The sequence below is a fragment of the Pipra filicauda genome, unplaced genomic scaffold, assembly GCF_003945595.2.
Source record: "Pipra filicauda isolate LSUMZ 115617 unplaced genomic scaffold, ASM394559v2 scaffold2_size9829703_pilon, whole genome shotgun sequence".
NCBI lineage: Eukaryota > Metazoa > Chordata > Aves > Passeriformes > Pipridae > Pipra > Pipra filicauda.
Window position 1 is genome coordinate 2,178,448 of NW_024104421.1, and position 14,317 is coordinate 2,192,764.

A 14,317-nucleotide genomic window follows, 5' to 3' on the forward strand; every position below is an offset into this window, starting at 1 on the left:
TGGACATACATTTAGGGTAGCCCTCCTTTTGTTTGTGGCTGGGACTGAAGTGTCCAGGCACAGGGATGTAGTCTCTCTGTGCTGATCTGCATCCAGCAGACGGAATGTCATTTCCAGCCTGTTAGCCTCTGAAATGTTCTGTTTGTGAAATTAGCCTGATGAGGCGGCTGATGAGAAATTGGTGCTTATTAGCCGCTGTCATTTTTATACCCTCTTCTGTAAGTAATGGCACAGCAGCGCTTGTGATCCCATTAAAGAGCTCTGGCTGAGGGAAGATAATGCTGCAAATGGAAAAGGCTTCTCGGTGCCGCAGGCCGAGCCCAGCCACCTCCTCTCCCCTTCATTCCTCTGCTGCTTTCATACCCTCTGCTAGCCCAGCACTACTCCTTCTCAGGATTGTCTTCTTCAGGGGACAGCTTCATTTTGAATGGCTTCATGCAATCACGCCCAGAGGCACCAAGTCTTTTCCACTAAGCCAAGCGTAAAAATATCTGAGGGATGGGGCGGGGGAGGGAGTGTCAGCAAAACAGATATATTTAATTATATGTACCAACCAACATTTTCCCTGTGTAAGACTAAGTGTGCAGCTCGGTTTCTGATCTTACTGCATTCTCATTTAAGATTATTGAAGAAGCAGCCACCAAATGCCTGTGATAACTGGAACTTTTATAATATGCCTTCATTTGGTGTAGTAAGCTCACATCTGTGTGGAACCGGATGCTTATAACTCTGGGTGTACTCATAACTAATTTTGAACAAGCCACTACACTAAGCCACCATGCAAGGAGGGAGGGGGTGTGTGGGTGTGTCTGTGGGTGTGTGGGTGGTGCTGTTAAATCCAGCATCTTTAATGTGAAGGCTCCAGACTTCCTGGGGCTGGGCCTAGATGGATTTTCCTACTTTGCAGAGATATTCTGCTCTGCCAAGCCTAGTGGCATTGTCATGGTCATCATTGTATTTGGTGATGTTCTCCAAGTCCCACGTTTCAGAATCCTGTAAATGAAGGAGAAATGGAAGTTTTTTTCTAAACCAAATTAATTTCTAATCCTCGTAGTGTGTTGGAGAAAAGCTAGAAAACTCAGCCTGAAGGCAAAGACAAGTAAAAAGATTAGAATTGTTATTGCTTTTAAAGTTTGAGATTCTTTTTAGCCCACTCACAGTTTTTTAAATCTAGTTCAAGTCTTTTTAACCCTTCTGGTTGATACTGCTGTTCTGCACTAGTCCCATCTCTGCTGATTCAGATTGTATGGGGCAAAAGGTACTTAACGCCTTGTCATGATGTTTGGATTTTGTCCTTACCTAACAAGTTGGGATGAGCCACTGTCACAAAGCACTCAAACGAACTGAGTTGAAAGTGAGGGCAGGAAATTTAGTTAAGAAAGCAGATGTGTGGGTTTTACTTGTGTGTTTGTTTTTGTCCACACCACCTACATGCACACAGAGCTGTGTTTGTTACTGGCATCCTGAGAGAGGAAATCCATTACCTTAAAAGAAGCACTTGGCTTTAAGAGAGAATAATAAGGAAAGCAACAAAGAAGCATTAGCAACATTTTCTAAAGAAGATGAGATAAATAGTCTGTCTCATAAACAAGTGGTATTATTTAACTATCCAAGGAGTTGCTTTCCAAAACAAGGCTGAATTGTTCATTGTCCAGCAAAATAACGCCTGCTTCTGCAGTCCTGGTTGCTTCTCTGACTACAGCCCAGGCTCTGTAGGTCTCTGCTGCTGTGGACTGTCCTACCTACCATTACTGATACTGTTTATGTCAATGTTGTAACAAAAATAAGTAGAAAACAGCAATATTAAGGCTCGGGAAGGATAACGCCAAGACTTTTCAGTTGAGGGGACAGGAACAAAGGAATTCTGCCGGCCCTGAGCTTCCCTGTAGCTGTAATAGGGCCTCACAGACACACTTGTGCTTGGTTGTGTTGGCAGAGAAACACTTGGCAGAAAAATACCCTTTTGCTGTCTCAACTGCTCGTTCACCTGCTCACAGAGACAAGATTATATCGCTCTGTCCTAGCACTTCTTCAAACACTGCTGAGCGTGTGCTCGTGTTCACATGTTTACCAGAACAAGGTCTCTTTTCTCCTCTTTTCACAAGACATGGTATTCCCCAGAGGAAGCCAGCAGCTCTCCCGGGGCTATGCCAGCTTTCCTACACTATGCAAACAAGGTTTAAAGATGCTGTAGAGCTCTGTGAGCAGAGTAACTGGGGGGGGGTGGTGGGGGGTGGGGGCTGTGGGGTGTATGTGGGGTGTGAGGGGAATACCTTCTGTATAAAACAGCCTTTTTTTTAAGAAATGTGTGGATTACCCAGGTCAGAGGAATCCTCAAAGGAGGAGGCAATACACACACTCGGTGCTCCCACTGCCGCTCCCTTAGCGAGCCACGGGGGACCACTGCTCCGTTACTGTGGCAACAGTGACGAATTGGCAGCCAGGCCCATCATCACACAGCCTCCTCGAGACCCTGCGAGATGCTCCGGGAAAGACTTACAGAAGGCGATTTGCATCTGAGATCCCATTTCTTTTAAATTTTGGCTTTACCTGGCAAGCCTAGAGAAAGAGAAGATTGTTAGTACGAGCTCTCCAAGGAGAAACCCGTGTGGGAGCAGGGCACGAGGAGTGGTGAGGGGGCTCTAATTTAGATGGCAGCCCTTGCAGAGGCGGGAGAACTATGAGCACCTGTCGGGGAGGAGTTGACTCATGTGGGAAGAAGGTCACTTACGCAGCCTCGCTCTGTGAGTACTGACCCAGCTGGCCTCTCGTACCTCCTGCTGCAAATGTTATTTATTGTTTGTAATTAACTATCAAATTCTGGGGGTTCTTGTGTCTAAGGAGAGGGATTTTCTTTTGTGCTGGCTCTAGGCTTCACGCAAAATCCATGAATGCACTGCTGGCTTTTTGTCCTAGGCGCGAATTCCTGCAGGAGCTGCAGCCTCACCCGTCAGCAGCAGGTTTCTCATAGCAAGCTCGATGAGATCTGCAGGGCAGGATCTGCAGTTTGCAGCGAGCACTGCACAATCTGTACCTTAATACCAGGTTTTGTGCTCTAGCCAGCTAATACAGTACTAGATCAGCTTTTCATTTCATTCACCATTCCAGCCTTTGTTATACAAGCTAACTTATTTGGTTTTGCTGAGATTAAGAATTTAGGCAGTGAGTAAATCAAATGCTTGAACAGGTGCAGAAAGATTGCCCTATGTAGGATAGAGTTACAAGCGACTTCATTCCAGTGAGACAAACAGATGCACCAGATAAACTGCTGATAGAAGGAATTATTATATTGGCAAATATCAACCGTGCTCCACTGTACCACATGGATGTCATAGTCAAGCACACAGACAGTAGCTACGGGTGAGATCAATCAAGCATGGCTAACAATAGGCATCTATAAATGTAATCATGTTACAGAGCAGTATGATCATCAGTTTTTAATTCTGTCCTGAAAAATGTTAGTGAAACCTAGAGATCTGTGAAAAGAATATGCTGCTTTGTGAAAAAATAATGCATTACAAAAAAAAAAAAAAAAGGAAATATGAGGAAAAAAGAAATGAAAGGTATCTTGTACGCCATAGATCTGAAATCTTGATCAACCTACAGCCTGGTCACATGAAAGCCAAGGAGATTTTTTTTTTCCTCCAGATGAATTTGGTGCTTGTTCTGTTCCTTGGCCAGACGGCAGCACTGGGGCATCTCTGGCTGTAATCTCATTAAGACTATTAGGCTGCGATTGTGCTTGTGCTTTTGCTGGCATGGCTTTAGGCAGACAAATGATCCTCAGAGCTCTCACAGTTGAGAGGAGACGGGGTACGTTCTCTCTCACGAGGTTTGAAAATCTTACAACCTCGACTTTGGAAAGGCACTGTTTGCAAACCAGCTGGGAAGGCAAATAGGGACAGGTCCACTCAGCCCAGGCACAGAAGGGCAGTTTATGAACACGGCTTCTGTTCGTGTAATGGGAGTCACGTGTGTGAGTGCCCTGCACAATAACGACCAAACACACTCCCCTCAGTGTGTAAATAGTATAAAGCTGTGCCTGTGTGAGTGTTGGCAAGAGAGGCTGGGCTACTACAGAAAAAACCCCCAGAAATCAGAAATTAATTATTTGTTAATTTTTCCATCCCCAGAACCAGTCCTGTGTTCTGCTTTGTCCCGCCTGTTGTAATTAACACCAGCATAGTAGCTTTTGTTTTGTTGTACTGTTTGACCAAACTGAAAAATATTTTGGTGATATTTCTGGATGTTTCTGGAGTCAGATACAACTTCTTTTCATTCAGTTTTAGCCCCTTACTCTTCATTACAATTCCTGGGGACACTGTAAATACCTGTTCTTCCTCTTCTGCATTCCTGCATCATTCATATATTAGTAGATAGCTCTGTCCCTCAGCAGCAGTGAAGCTTAAATACTTATGGATGTAGCTGGATTTCCAGCCCCCTCTGTGACCCCTGCACATGTGGATCTCCTGCACATAAACCCACACCGGTTGATGTCATTCGCGCATGAGCCTTGGGAAGCAGCCTGTGCTGAATGAGTGCCAGTGTACCACACAGTTCATAAATATGTAAAAGTAACGGGCCCTATCCCAACAAGCTTAGATTCAGAAACGTTTAGCAGATGTTCTGGCAGTGGGGGAGGAAAACAGGAGATGAATAAATACAATACTGCAATAGCAAATACTTTGTTGATGAAGCTGAACATAAATTAGAATGACAAACACACCCTTAGCAGGACTTTGACCTATCCGTAAAACAACATCGACATGTTTTATTTATAGTAGTTTCATGTTCTCAGGATCAATAAAGTGACTTCATTGATTTACTTTTCCCTTTTTATTAATACTTCTCTAAACAGTGATGAATTTGAATGGAACATAGGTAGAGTCTTTTTTATAGCTTGTCAAAGGACAATTCCAGTAGTACTAGTAAAGCAATAAGGTTCTCAGCCAGGACAACAGAGCCTTTTGCTAAAGAGAACCTAACCATGGTTAAGAGTTTGTCCCATATCTGTTTGAGATTTGGGGCTGTCACTTATTTCTAGACAACACCACAAGGGAGCTGCTCTATGCACTTGGTTAAAGGAGTGAAAAGCTTTTGCTTTAAAAACAAGAATAGGAAACATAGCTCAGGCTGTCCATTAATCCAAACTCCACATAGTAAACATGCCTTTTAGACCTTAATGCATGCTACATGGAGTAAACCAGTCTCAACTTTACAGGCAGTTCTTGTGTGGAATTTTATGGCCCAAATTAGATGAAGAACCAATAAAGTGTCTCAGTGATGACCTTGTAGGACGTTCCCTTACGTTTCACCATGGTATGTTTAAATCCGTTCATTTTGGTTAGTACAAGGAAATGCTGTACTTCTGATTTTTTGGTTAATGTATTAATTGCATAGTATGGCAACAATCTAGTAGTACTTCATCTGGGTATTGTCTTCTTGAATATCTGTGTTTTCTTCATTGGTAAGCAGTTGTTTTACTGCTTTGACTGATCTTGCACCTCTTCACACACTTGAGCTGTGCTTCCTAAAGGAAGCATGAAGTGAAACTCAGCTGGGCTACTCTTCCCAGCCCTTAGCATAAGGTACAGTTTTGGGAGGGAGTTTTCTGCCCTTGTGTAGCCTTTGTTCTGGGTTACTTCTACTTAAAACTTTACAGTATAGTGAAGTGAAAGTTGTGTGTTTCTCATCAGCTTCTCATATGCCCACAGTCCTGAGTCATAGCAGCAAACTCAGCTGCTATTTTGGATTTTACTGCTTGGAAAAATCTGAGAACAGTGAAATTGTCTACGGTGTTTGTGCACAGACCCAGTGCCTAGAATTTAGTTTTCAAGTACTAAAGTCTATCCTGAACACTCAGCAGATTTGCATGTACAAACTTTCCTTATTGGTTCCTGTTTGAAAGCTTATTTTCTCAGTGTGGAGGGTTAGAAACATTTTTCTACGTGATCAAAATTTACTGTCTCTGATGGGCCATCTTTTTATTTCCCTGTTTAACTGCAGAAGTTTTTATCTAGAGAAGTTTCTACTTTTTCTTAGTGAGCCAATTGGTAGCTTTTTTTCAAGTGAATTACAAACTTGTATTTGTTTTCTTGTAACAAAACGTCAGCAGCAATTTATTTGGAACTCAGCTCCCACCCCAGCACACAACATCAGTCTGGATTAGTGTTTGCATGTGTGTTCAGGGTGGTGGAAGGGGGTTGGAAAGCATCATTTCATAAATATTACAGCTATTCAAATGCCTATGCAGTGAATAATCACTTGCAACAGGAGAATGTCGGGTGGTTGGTGACTTCTGCCTTGCATTTCAAACACAGGTAGAATACCTGTGTTATTTCTTAGGAAGTCAGTGCTGTGTTTCCTCCAGAACTGGGCAATTCTTCCTGCTAACAGTTGCAGAAGACAGCAGATTTTAAGACCTCTCTAGACTAGACTAGTCCTTCAGTTTCTTCTGGAAACAGTTCATCTTTTGGAAGTGCTCAGCTGCTGATTGTATAGAGATTACTTTTGAATTTAAAAAAAAATGGCTCTAGCTGTCCAAGTAAATGTAAGCATGAGAAAACAAGACTATAACTCATCAAGGAGATCCCTGATTAAACTGCTTCCAGCAGGTGGTAGTTTAAATACAGACTTTTAACAGAAACATTTGCATACAGGAGATGAGAGTTCCTGTCAATGGAGGTGCTTCAGTGGTGCTTTGGTTTCATGTTGTGGCCTTGACTTTTACAAATACTGATGTAGAAAGTAAAAAAAAAAAAAAAATCCTTTGGCACTGTAAATGTATAAGATGTATAAACAGGAGGGATGTTGGCAGAACACACCAAGTTCTCCTTCCATTCTGCATCATACTGGTAAGGCCTCAACTGGGAACATGCTGCATGCTGTTCTTGCACAGAGAAATTCAGGAAAGACATGGACTACAGTGAGAGCCACCAAAGGGGAACACCAGGAATCAACAGTCTCACAATCTAAACCAGGCAGACAGGCAAGAAGAAATGGAGTTTTAGGTCTAGGGAATGTAGTAAGGAGTGACAAGAGAAATCTTCATGCATCTAAAAGGCTGTTTCAGGAGTAAGAGGAACAAACATTTTGTTTCTATTGGGTAGGATGAGAAGTAGATGTAAATTATGGTAGAAAAGATCCAGGTTAATCATTAGGGAAAACTTTTTCAAAAGGCAAAAAGAGTGAATTGTGAGAAAAGACCATCTTGCCTGGATAGACTGTGGTGTCTGCAGCATTGGGGAGGTCTTTAAGGGGTAAAACAGATGGGGCAGAGATGCTTTCACAGGGATGGAGGTAGATGACCTCTCAGTATCCCTTCCAGTGCTGTAGTTTGGTGATCATCTTCTTGTTGGAAAATCCAACTGCTGTGTTTTATCTTGCTAATTCCAGATGTGGGGACTCTGCTCTGGGACAGTATGCTTCCAGTGGAATTTGCTGTTCTTGGTTTTTAAAGAGATTACAAATTCCCATAGGAGCAGTCATGCACCTGGCAAGTCCTGAGCCTTGGAAGGTTGTCAGAATAGAATTTAAGATTCCCTGGCTATTTTTACTGTGAAAATAGCTTTGATATCGTAGAGATACCAAAAACTTTCTTAAATTTTCTTCTGTAACTTCCCTCCCTTGCTATACTCCTGGGAGCAACACCTAGCTCTTATGAACTTTCAATAATTTCTCCTAGAAACAGAATACATAAAAAAGCAGGCCTTATTTTGCTATATAGACTTTTCAAGAGGGGACACTGTATTATAATCTGACTTTATTTTGAGCAGTAGCAGCTCACCTCCTTTAAAGACCTCAGTCTTGAACCACAATATTTTCCCTGGGCTGGTTTGGGACTGCTTCCTCAACAGCTGCTGTGCTTACTAGCGGTCACTTCTGGAGTGCCAACACCCAGTTTTACTGAGCTTGCAGGCACGAATTCACAGGGAGTCAGTCACTGCTTGGCTGGGGCGAGGTGACTTACCCAGCCCAGTGCAAACCAGTAGTTCTGCAAAGCCCTCAGGCAAAACACAGTGGTGGACTTCCCTTGCACATCACCAGTCTGGAACATTAAGCTTCTACCAGGCTGTGATGCAGGATTTCAGCTGCCTTAAACTTGCTTTTATTCTGCAAAATAGCCTGTTTTGTACCAATGTTGCAGTTTTTGTGAGTGTGCTTTATGAGCCTAAAGTTCTGTACAGTACTGCCTGCCACCCTCCTCCCACTCTGAGCACCACGTGCATGCAGTGAAAAGGGACATGCAGAGGCAGTATAGTGCTTTGTTTTTCCTTCAGTTCTACTTGTTTAAACCCTTCCTCTTACAGTGCATTGTGAAAACTTCTCTGGGAATCCAACAGCATAATGATGCAAATAACCCTGTCATATGACTAAGCCTCTCTGGTGCTGGATTCCAAAATATCGAGCCAAGACGTACAAGTCTTGCCGTGGATGCCATAGGCAGCCTCCTGCTAGAGTGCAGATGACTCTCCAGTTCCCTAATGGGAATTGTTTGGGTCCTTATTAGCACTTTACAAAGATTACTGTTAAACTGCCAGCCCTCCTCCTGACTGCTCCTAGCGCTCAGCCCAGTAATCACTGCACACACTGTGAGAGCATTTTAAAACGTCTCCCAAATCACTTTGTGTAAACCCACTCCCCTGTCAGCTTTCATTTTTCAGTAATCTATCACATCCCCAAGCTGCATCTTTGCAGAGAAGGACACCTTGATATATTGGTTATGAGCAGGTAGTAGAAGCTGCTGCCTCACCTGCAAAGAGCTGCTCTGTCAGTGACCTTCAGTGACTTCCAAGGGGGAATATCCCCTGGAATCCCCTGACTCTTGCTACCCTTTGGTACTTGTATGGGCATGACTTTGTGCATCTGCTCAGGTAAGGAAAGGTGTCCTTGCCAGATTTTCCAGCACGTAAGCTGAATCAGCAGGCTGAGGCTCTCCAGTGATTGCAACCAGTAGCTCTAATTTCTATGCTCATGGAAACACCATCAGTAAACAGGGTGGGTTGAGCCAAGTTTAGATCAGCTAAAGGCTTTCCTCCATCTGTTCTCAGACATGGATATAGACAGTGAATTGGGAATTGTGCACTTCTGGCTGATATTTGTCACACCACACTGTAGTAAGAATTTGCTCAGCCGTATCATGAGCTCATTTTATGCATCTCTTATGAATGATATCTGTTTGGTGTATTTGTCTGGTGTTTTATCGTGTGTTATTGCAGTACCTGACTGCTTTTCACGCCAAAATCTCTAATAGACTATGGAGGTCAAAACTTCTGTTCGGGCAGGGTTGTCAGACTATGGCTTTGGTATTGGCGACACTGGGACTGTGTGGTTCTGGATGTGAAAGGTGTTCGAATTATCTCTGCTGAAGAAGCCTATTTGAAGGAAAACTGGTGTACTTATTACTGTTGCTATTTTCCTGGGTCTGCACTTGACTCCTAATCCCTGAATCACGGACGGAGCTGCGTTGGTTTGCGTTCCTGCTCCATTCCGGTGCTCACTGACTGGCTCCCTCGCCTGAAGGGCTCAAGGGCACTCTCAGCTGAGTGTGGCCAGGGCAGCACAAACGTGTGCACTGCTTGCACACGCTGAAGTGCACAGCTAGGAAGGACACGTTTATATACGAACAGTGCACAAACGTATGTGTATATCTTTGGGCAGCCGTGACTGTGCTCCTCCTGCCTGCTGGATCAGTCGGGAACCAGGGGCTTCTGAGAGCAAATGAAAAGGGAGATGTGCGTACTTATACCTGTGATCCCACACGCACACACTAAACGTTTCTGTGCTCCTCTCAGCGCTCTCCTGGAGACCAGGGCTCTGTCGTTTCCCTGTGCAGCCCGTGCCAGCACTGTCACCTCAGTGTCACCCGAGGGATTAGGCAATATTTGGGTCTCCCGAGCTGACTCGATTAGCAGGGGACAAGGATAATGGGAGCACAGCAGCATTCACCTGCTGTAACACTGCTCCTCTCGCCGAGCGCGGGGGCAAGGAGCCTTTTCCCGAGCGCATCAGGATCCCGACAGGACGGGTTGCTACGAGCACCGCTGCGAGCTTCTCCCCAGCCAGCCCCGATCCCAAAAACGTATTTCGCCCTTTCTCGCGACGATTTTACGGGCGCCTCCCCGGCCGTTTTTTAGGTCTGATTCGCCGCCTTTGCCCCGCCGGTTCCCCGGGTGCCGTCGCCCGGCTCCTTCGGCGCCTCCCTCACGCGTCCCGACGGCCCCGCGCGCTCCCGGGGCACAGGGCGCGCCCCCGACCCCCGGGGCGTGTGTGTATGTGTGTGTTAAACGGTCGGCGTCTCACCCCGCCCCCTTTTTTCGTCTCCGCCAATCCCCGCCCGGCCGGTTGCGATTCGAGCGCTGGGAGCGAACCACTGCCGCGGGGGGCGGGGGGGGGAGCAGCGGGACCGCGGAGAGGCTGTTGGGGGGAACAGCGTGTGGGCGGGGAACAACCCGCGTTGGCCGGCGCCACTTGTTGCCTTCCCCTTGCCGTCGCTCTCCTCCGCTCCTCTTCGTCGCGTGCCCAGGGCTTGGAGCCGCCGCTTCCCGCCGCCCGCCCCCTTTTTTCCCCGTGCGCCGCTCCGAGGGACGGGCGGGGAGGGAAGGGGTGGGGGCTTTGCCCGCGCGCGCCGGGGTGGGCGGGGTCGCGGCCGCGCGAGCTGCCAAGGTGCGCGCGCGCCGCCGCAGCCGCCCCTCCCGCGGCGGGCAGGGACGGGCCGGTCCCGCCGCGCTCCAGCCCCGGGCGGCAGCAGAGGCGGCAGCAGCGGCGGCAGCAGCAGCGGCAGCATGAGGCCAAGGCAAGCGACCCCGGCGGGGCTGCGGGGAGGCAGAGTGGGGAGGGGTGGATCCGCTTCGCGCCTCGGCACCGCCCGGGGGAGCGGCCCCGGCGCAGCGCGGTGTGTGCGCGGCGCGGGGAGCGGCGGCGGGCACGGGGCACGGGGCACAGGGCAGCGGGCACGGGGCACAGGGCAGCGGGCACGGGGCACAGGGCAGCAGGCACGGGGCACAGGGCAGCGGGCACGGGGCACAGGGCAGCGGGCACGGGGCACAGGGCAGCGGGCACGGGGCACAGGGCACCGCCGCGGGACGCGACCCTCGCGGGCCGTCCGGGCCGGCGCCGTGACCTGCTTACACGGGTCGGGCAGAGACACCGCGCGGCTCGTCCCTGAGTCCCGGGGGAGGAGGAGCGGGAGCGGCGCCGCGGGGGCTGCCCGTGCTCCCGGGGGGCCGTCGGTGCCGCTCGGCCTCGTCACCCGGAGCGCCGGTGACCCGCGGCACGGCAGCCGCGGGGTCATAAAGTGCCGCTGGTGCTTCCGTCGTCAGAGGGCTTATGGCACCCCTACGTGAGGCACCGCATACACCGCCCGCGGCTCGCACAGGCTGCTGCTTGTCTCGCCTTTAGCCTTTTTATTGTTAGATAAGTGCAGTGCAAGGGATTGTAGTGCCTGCGTGTCTGTTCCTTTAGTTTAGTTACTGTGTTATGGTACAGGCTTAATCTCTGCAGGATGTTGTCCTAAGACGTGTTTAAGAGTGTTTAATACTTAGCCGCTTCTAAACGTAGGTTTCCTTCTCGTATAATAATAAAAACCTGCTTATCCATTCACTGCGATGACTTAATTCTATATTCTGAAGAAGTCCTGTCTTACCTCATGCAGTCATCCATTTGAGTTTAGTGCTCGGGAGCAGCTGGAAAGGATTCCTCCATCTCGACAAAAGTTACTGTCAAGTCTGACATGACAAAAACTGCTGCTTTCTTTGTTCATCCTATTTTACTGCTTTGAAAGTTTAACAAAAGGTAAAAAAAATCTGTGGAAAACCTCTTTGAGGGTTAGACTTAAAATTGGTGCTCTTGGTTATTCTGCACTTCAAATGCACTTTGTCTGTGCTAGTGTAGGGGGATTAGGGAAGCTGGGCAAATAAATGGCCCCTCACTGGACGAGCTGGATATACAGAAACTGTATCCATTAAGGCATGTTTTAGTTACGAACTTTGAAAGGAAAGCTACAAGTTACCCAGCTTGAAAGAACCCAATAAACAAGATTTTCTATGTATAGCTAAAAGCTTGCTTGAAATAGACTGCTTTTCCCAATAGTTACGCTAATACCTCCTTGTATTTCTCTTAGAGAATGTGCTTATTCTACTTATTTCTCACTGTCACATTTTCAGCACTTGTGTTTGGGTTCGTTGTACTGCAGGGATGTGTTTGGTAAAAATAACTCGCTGCATGGGAATTTATTTCTTCAATCATGGGAATATTTCTCCTGGTCTGAGAGTCTGTGAAAGCTTACTTACACAAAACCAAAGTTAGATTGAAGTTGCTGGTGTCCCTTTAAACCACTAAAACGTTCATCTGCAGCTGCAAAAGTCACACTGCAGTTAAGGAAACAGGTATGTTTGTATTTAGCTTGCTAAAGTACTTGTATGCAAGTAGATGGATTAACTAGATATGCTAGAGTTGTATTTATTCATATCCTAAATTACAGCTGTATGGCACACCTTATAGCTAATTGGTGACACTGGAAATCCTGTAGCTATTAAATTAATGGACAGGGGAACTCCTCTCTAACTTTATAAGACAACCATAAATAGTTCTCTTTTGTCAGTTGATTTTAAGTATTTGTGCAGAAGAAATAACAATTATGCTGGTTATGAATGACAAGTATCTGAATTTAAATATTCAGTAAATGTGAATACAAATCCTGTTCCAGACTACCCTGTGTGTTAAGAAAGGGTCTTTAAATAGTGTGTGATTGTATATTTGTGGACTAAGCCTAAACACAGCTGGTTGAGGTCAGGATGACATTTTATTCTAAGCTTTCTTGCCTCTCTGGGTTTCATATATCCTGCAAACATGCCTCACATGAGAAATCTCAGTTATTTTGCAGGTGCAGGTCTCTTGATAAAGGCTACAGCGCTGTTACTTTTCCACAAGAGAACTTGAATGCCTGTTGTACACATGGTAATGGAGAGCTGGTGATACTTTGCTTTTGGAGAAAGCTGAGGCGGAATTGGTCCATAGTTGAATGTGTTCCTCTCTTCCTGCAGGATTTAAAAATGACTTCTCAGTCGCTTAAGTAATCCATGAATGGATTAGGTTTTTTTTCTCCTTTGCAAACACGAGGGCTGTCTTGCCAGTGTCATCTCACAGTAGTACTCAGGGTATTCCAGGTAAAGGGAGGACTGTCCGTGCTGCTGCTCTCTGTCCTTGGCAGAGTCAGAAAACTTCCACTGTGTCACAGGAAATTGCCCGTGAGAGCAACAGCAGAGCTTGTACATGGACTTTCTTTGGTGTTGCAGCCTGATGTTTTAGGAGTCTTGTTTCTGCCAGTTGATCTACATCTTAACAACCTGGAGTGGAAAAATCCTTTCACTTATGGCTGAAGCTGGAGCTACACTAAAACCTTCCATCAGTGTAGCTGTCAGTCAGGGGCATCACCTGTTGTGTGCAGGGTCCTGGCACACAACAGACATGAGCAGAGCAAACACCTGCCATTGGGGCTGCTCTTACACTGTGTTTGTTGGTGATATATGGATGTGAACTGCAGCTTTTCCGGTGTACTGTGGGGCTGTTCTAGTGCTGCTGAGCGATTCCCAGCGCAAATGTGATCCTGGGGAGGTTTCTTGGGCGAGTGCTTTCGCTGCAGCGGATCCTAAAGATAATCTCACCTTTCCTCTAAAAAGGGGAGGAGAAGGAAGTTCCCGCTGGTCAATCTAGGAAGGGGGATTTTACATAAGCTCCACTGGGGAGCTGAGCTTACTCTTAGGGCTTTCCTTGGGTCTCCCAGCAGCACTGACCTGACCCCTGCAAACTATCAGGATGTGACAGGTGTCAGCTACAGAGATGCTGTTCGTAATTTGATGGTGGAAATAAAGTAGCAATGATACAGAGCTGGTGCTCATGCTGCTATTTGGAAGTGATGTGATAAGATAGAAGAGGCAGGCACTGTTTATTTACTGGGAGGGGAGCCCAAAACCGTGGAGACAGAGCAAGAGGTAAGCTAGCATAGGAACATCAAATCACCACCCTTTCCTTCCTTTTTCTTCTCCTCCCTCTCCCAGATGAATGACATCTCATGTTGTAATTGCACAAGAGAGAGGGAGAAAGGGAAAAGTGCGTCTAGGAGAACCCCAGGAACACTCCAAGGAATGAGATCTGCACATAGATGGTGTGTGTGAATGGTATGAAAACATTTGTATTTCAGCTGAGTGTTTGAGACGCAGTGAATTCAGTTTCAATGAATTATTTGTTGTCTGTCCTTGTAGATTCCTCCTAAAGTTGGGGTAGTTGGAATACATAGTTGATAACCTGATAGGGCTCT

The 14,317-nt window shown here is 46.6% G+C and overlaps 1 protein-coding gene across 15 annotated transcripts in view; it reads left to right on the plus strand.

Moving 5' to 3' along the window:
* Positions 1 to 2,459: 2,459 nt before the first annotated feature.
* Positions 2,460 to 14,317, plus strand: part of MICAL3 (microtubule associated monooxygenase, calponin and LIM domain containing 3) — a 167,394-nt gene continuing 155,536 nt past the window's right edge. For 9 of the 15 annotated variants that reach the window (XM_039383173.1, XM_039383172.1, XM_039383174.1 and 6 more), the window contains exon 1: positions 2,462 to 2,744. The gene's annotated coding sequence lies outside the window, so the exon portion shown is untranslated. Of the gene's footprint in view, positions 2,745 to 14,317 lie in introns of all 15 variants that reach the window. The other 6 variants (XM_039383170.1, XM_039383171.1, XM_039383169.1 and 3 more) reach the window with 2 other exon arrangements.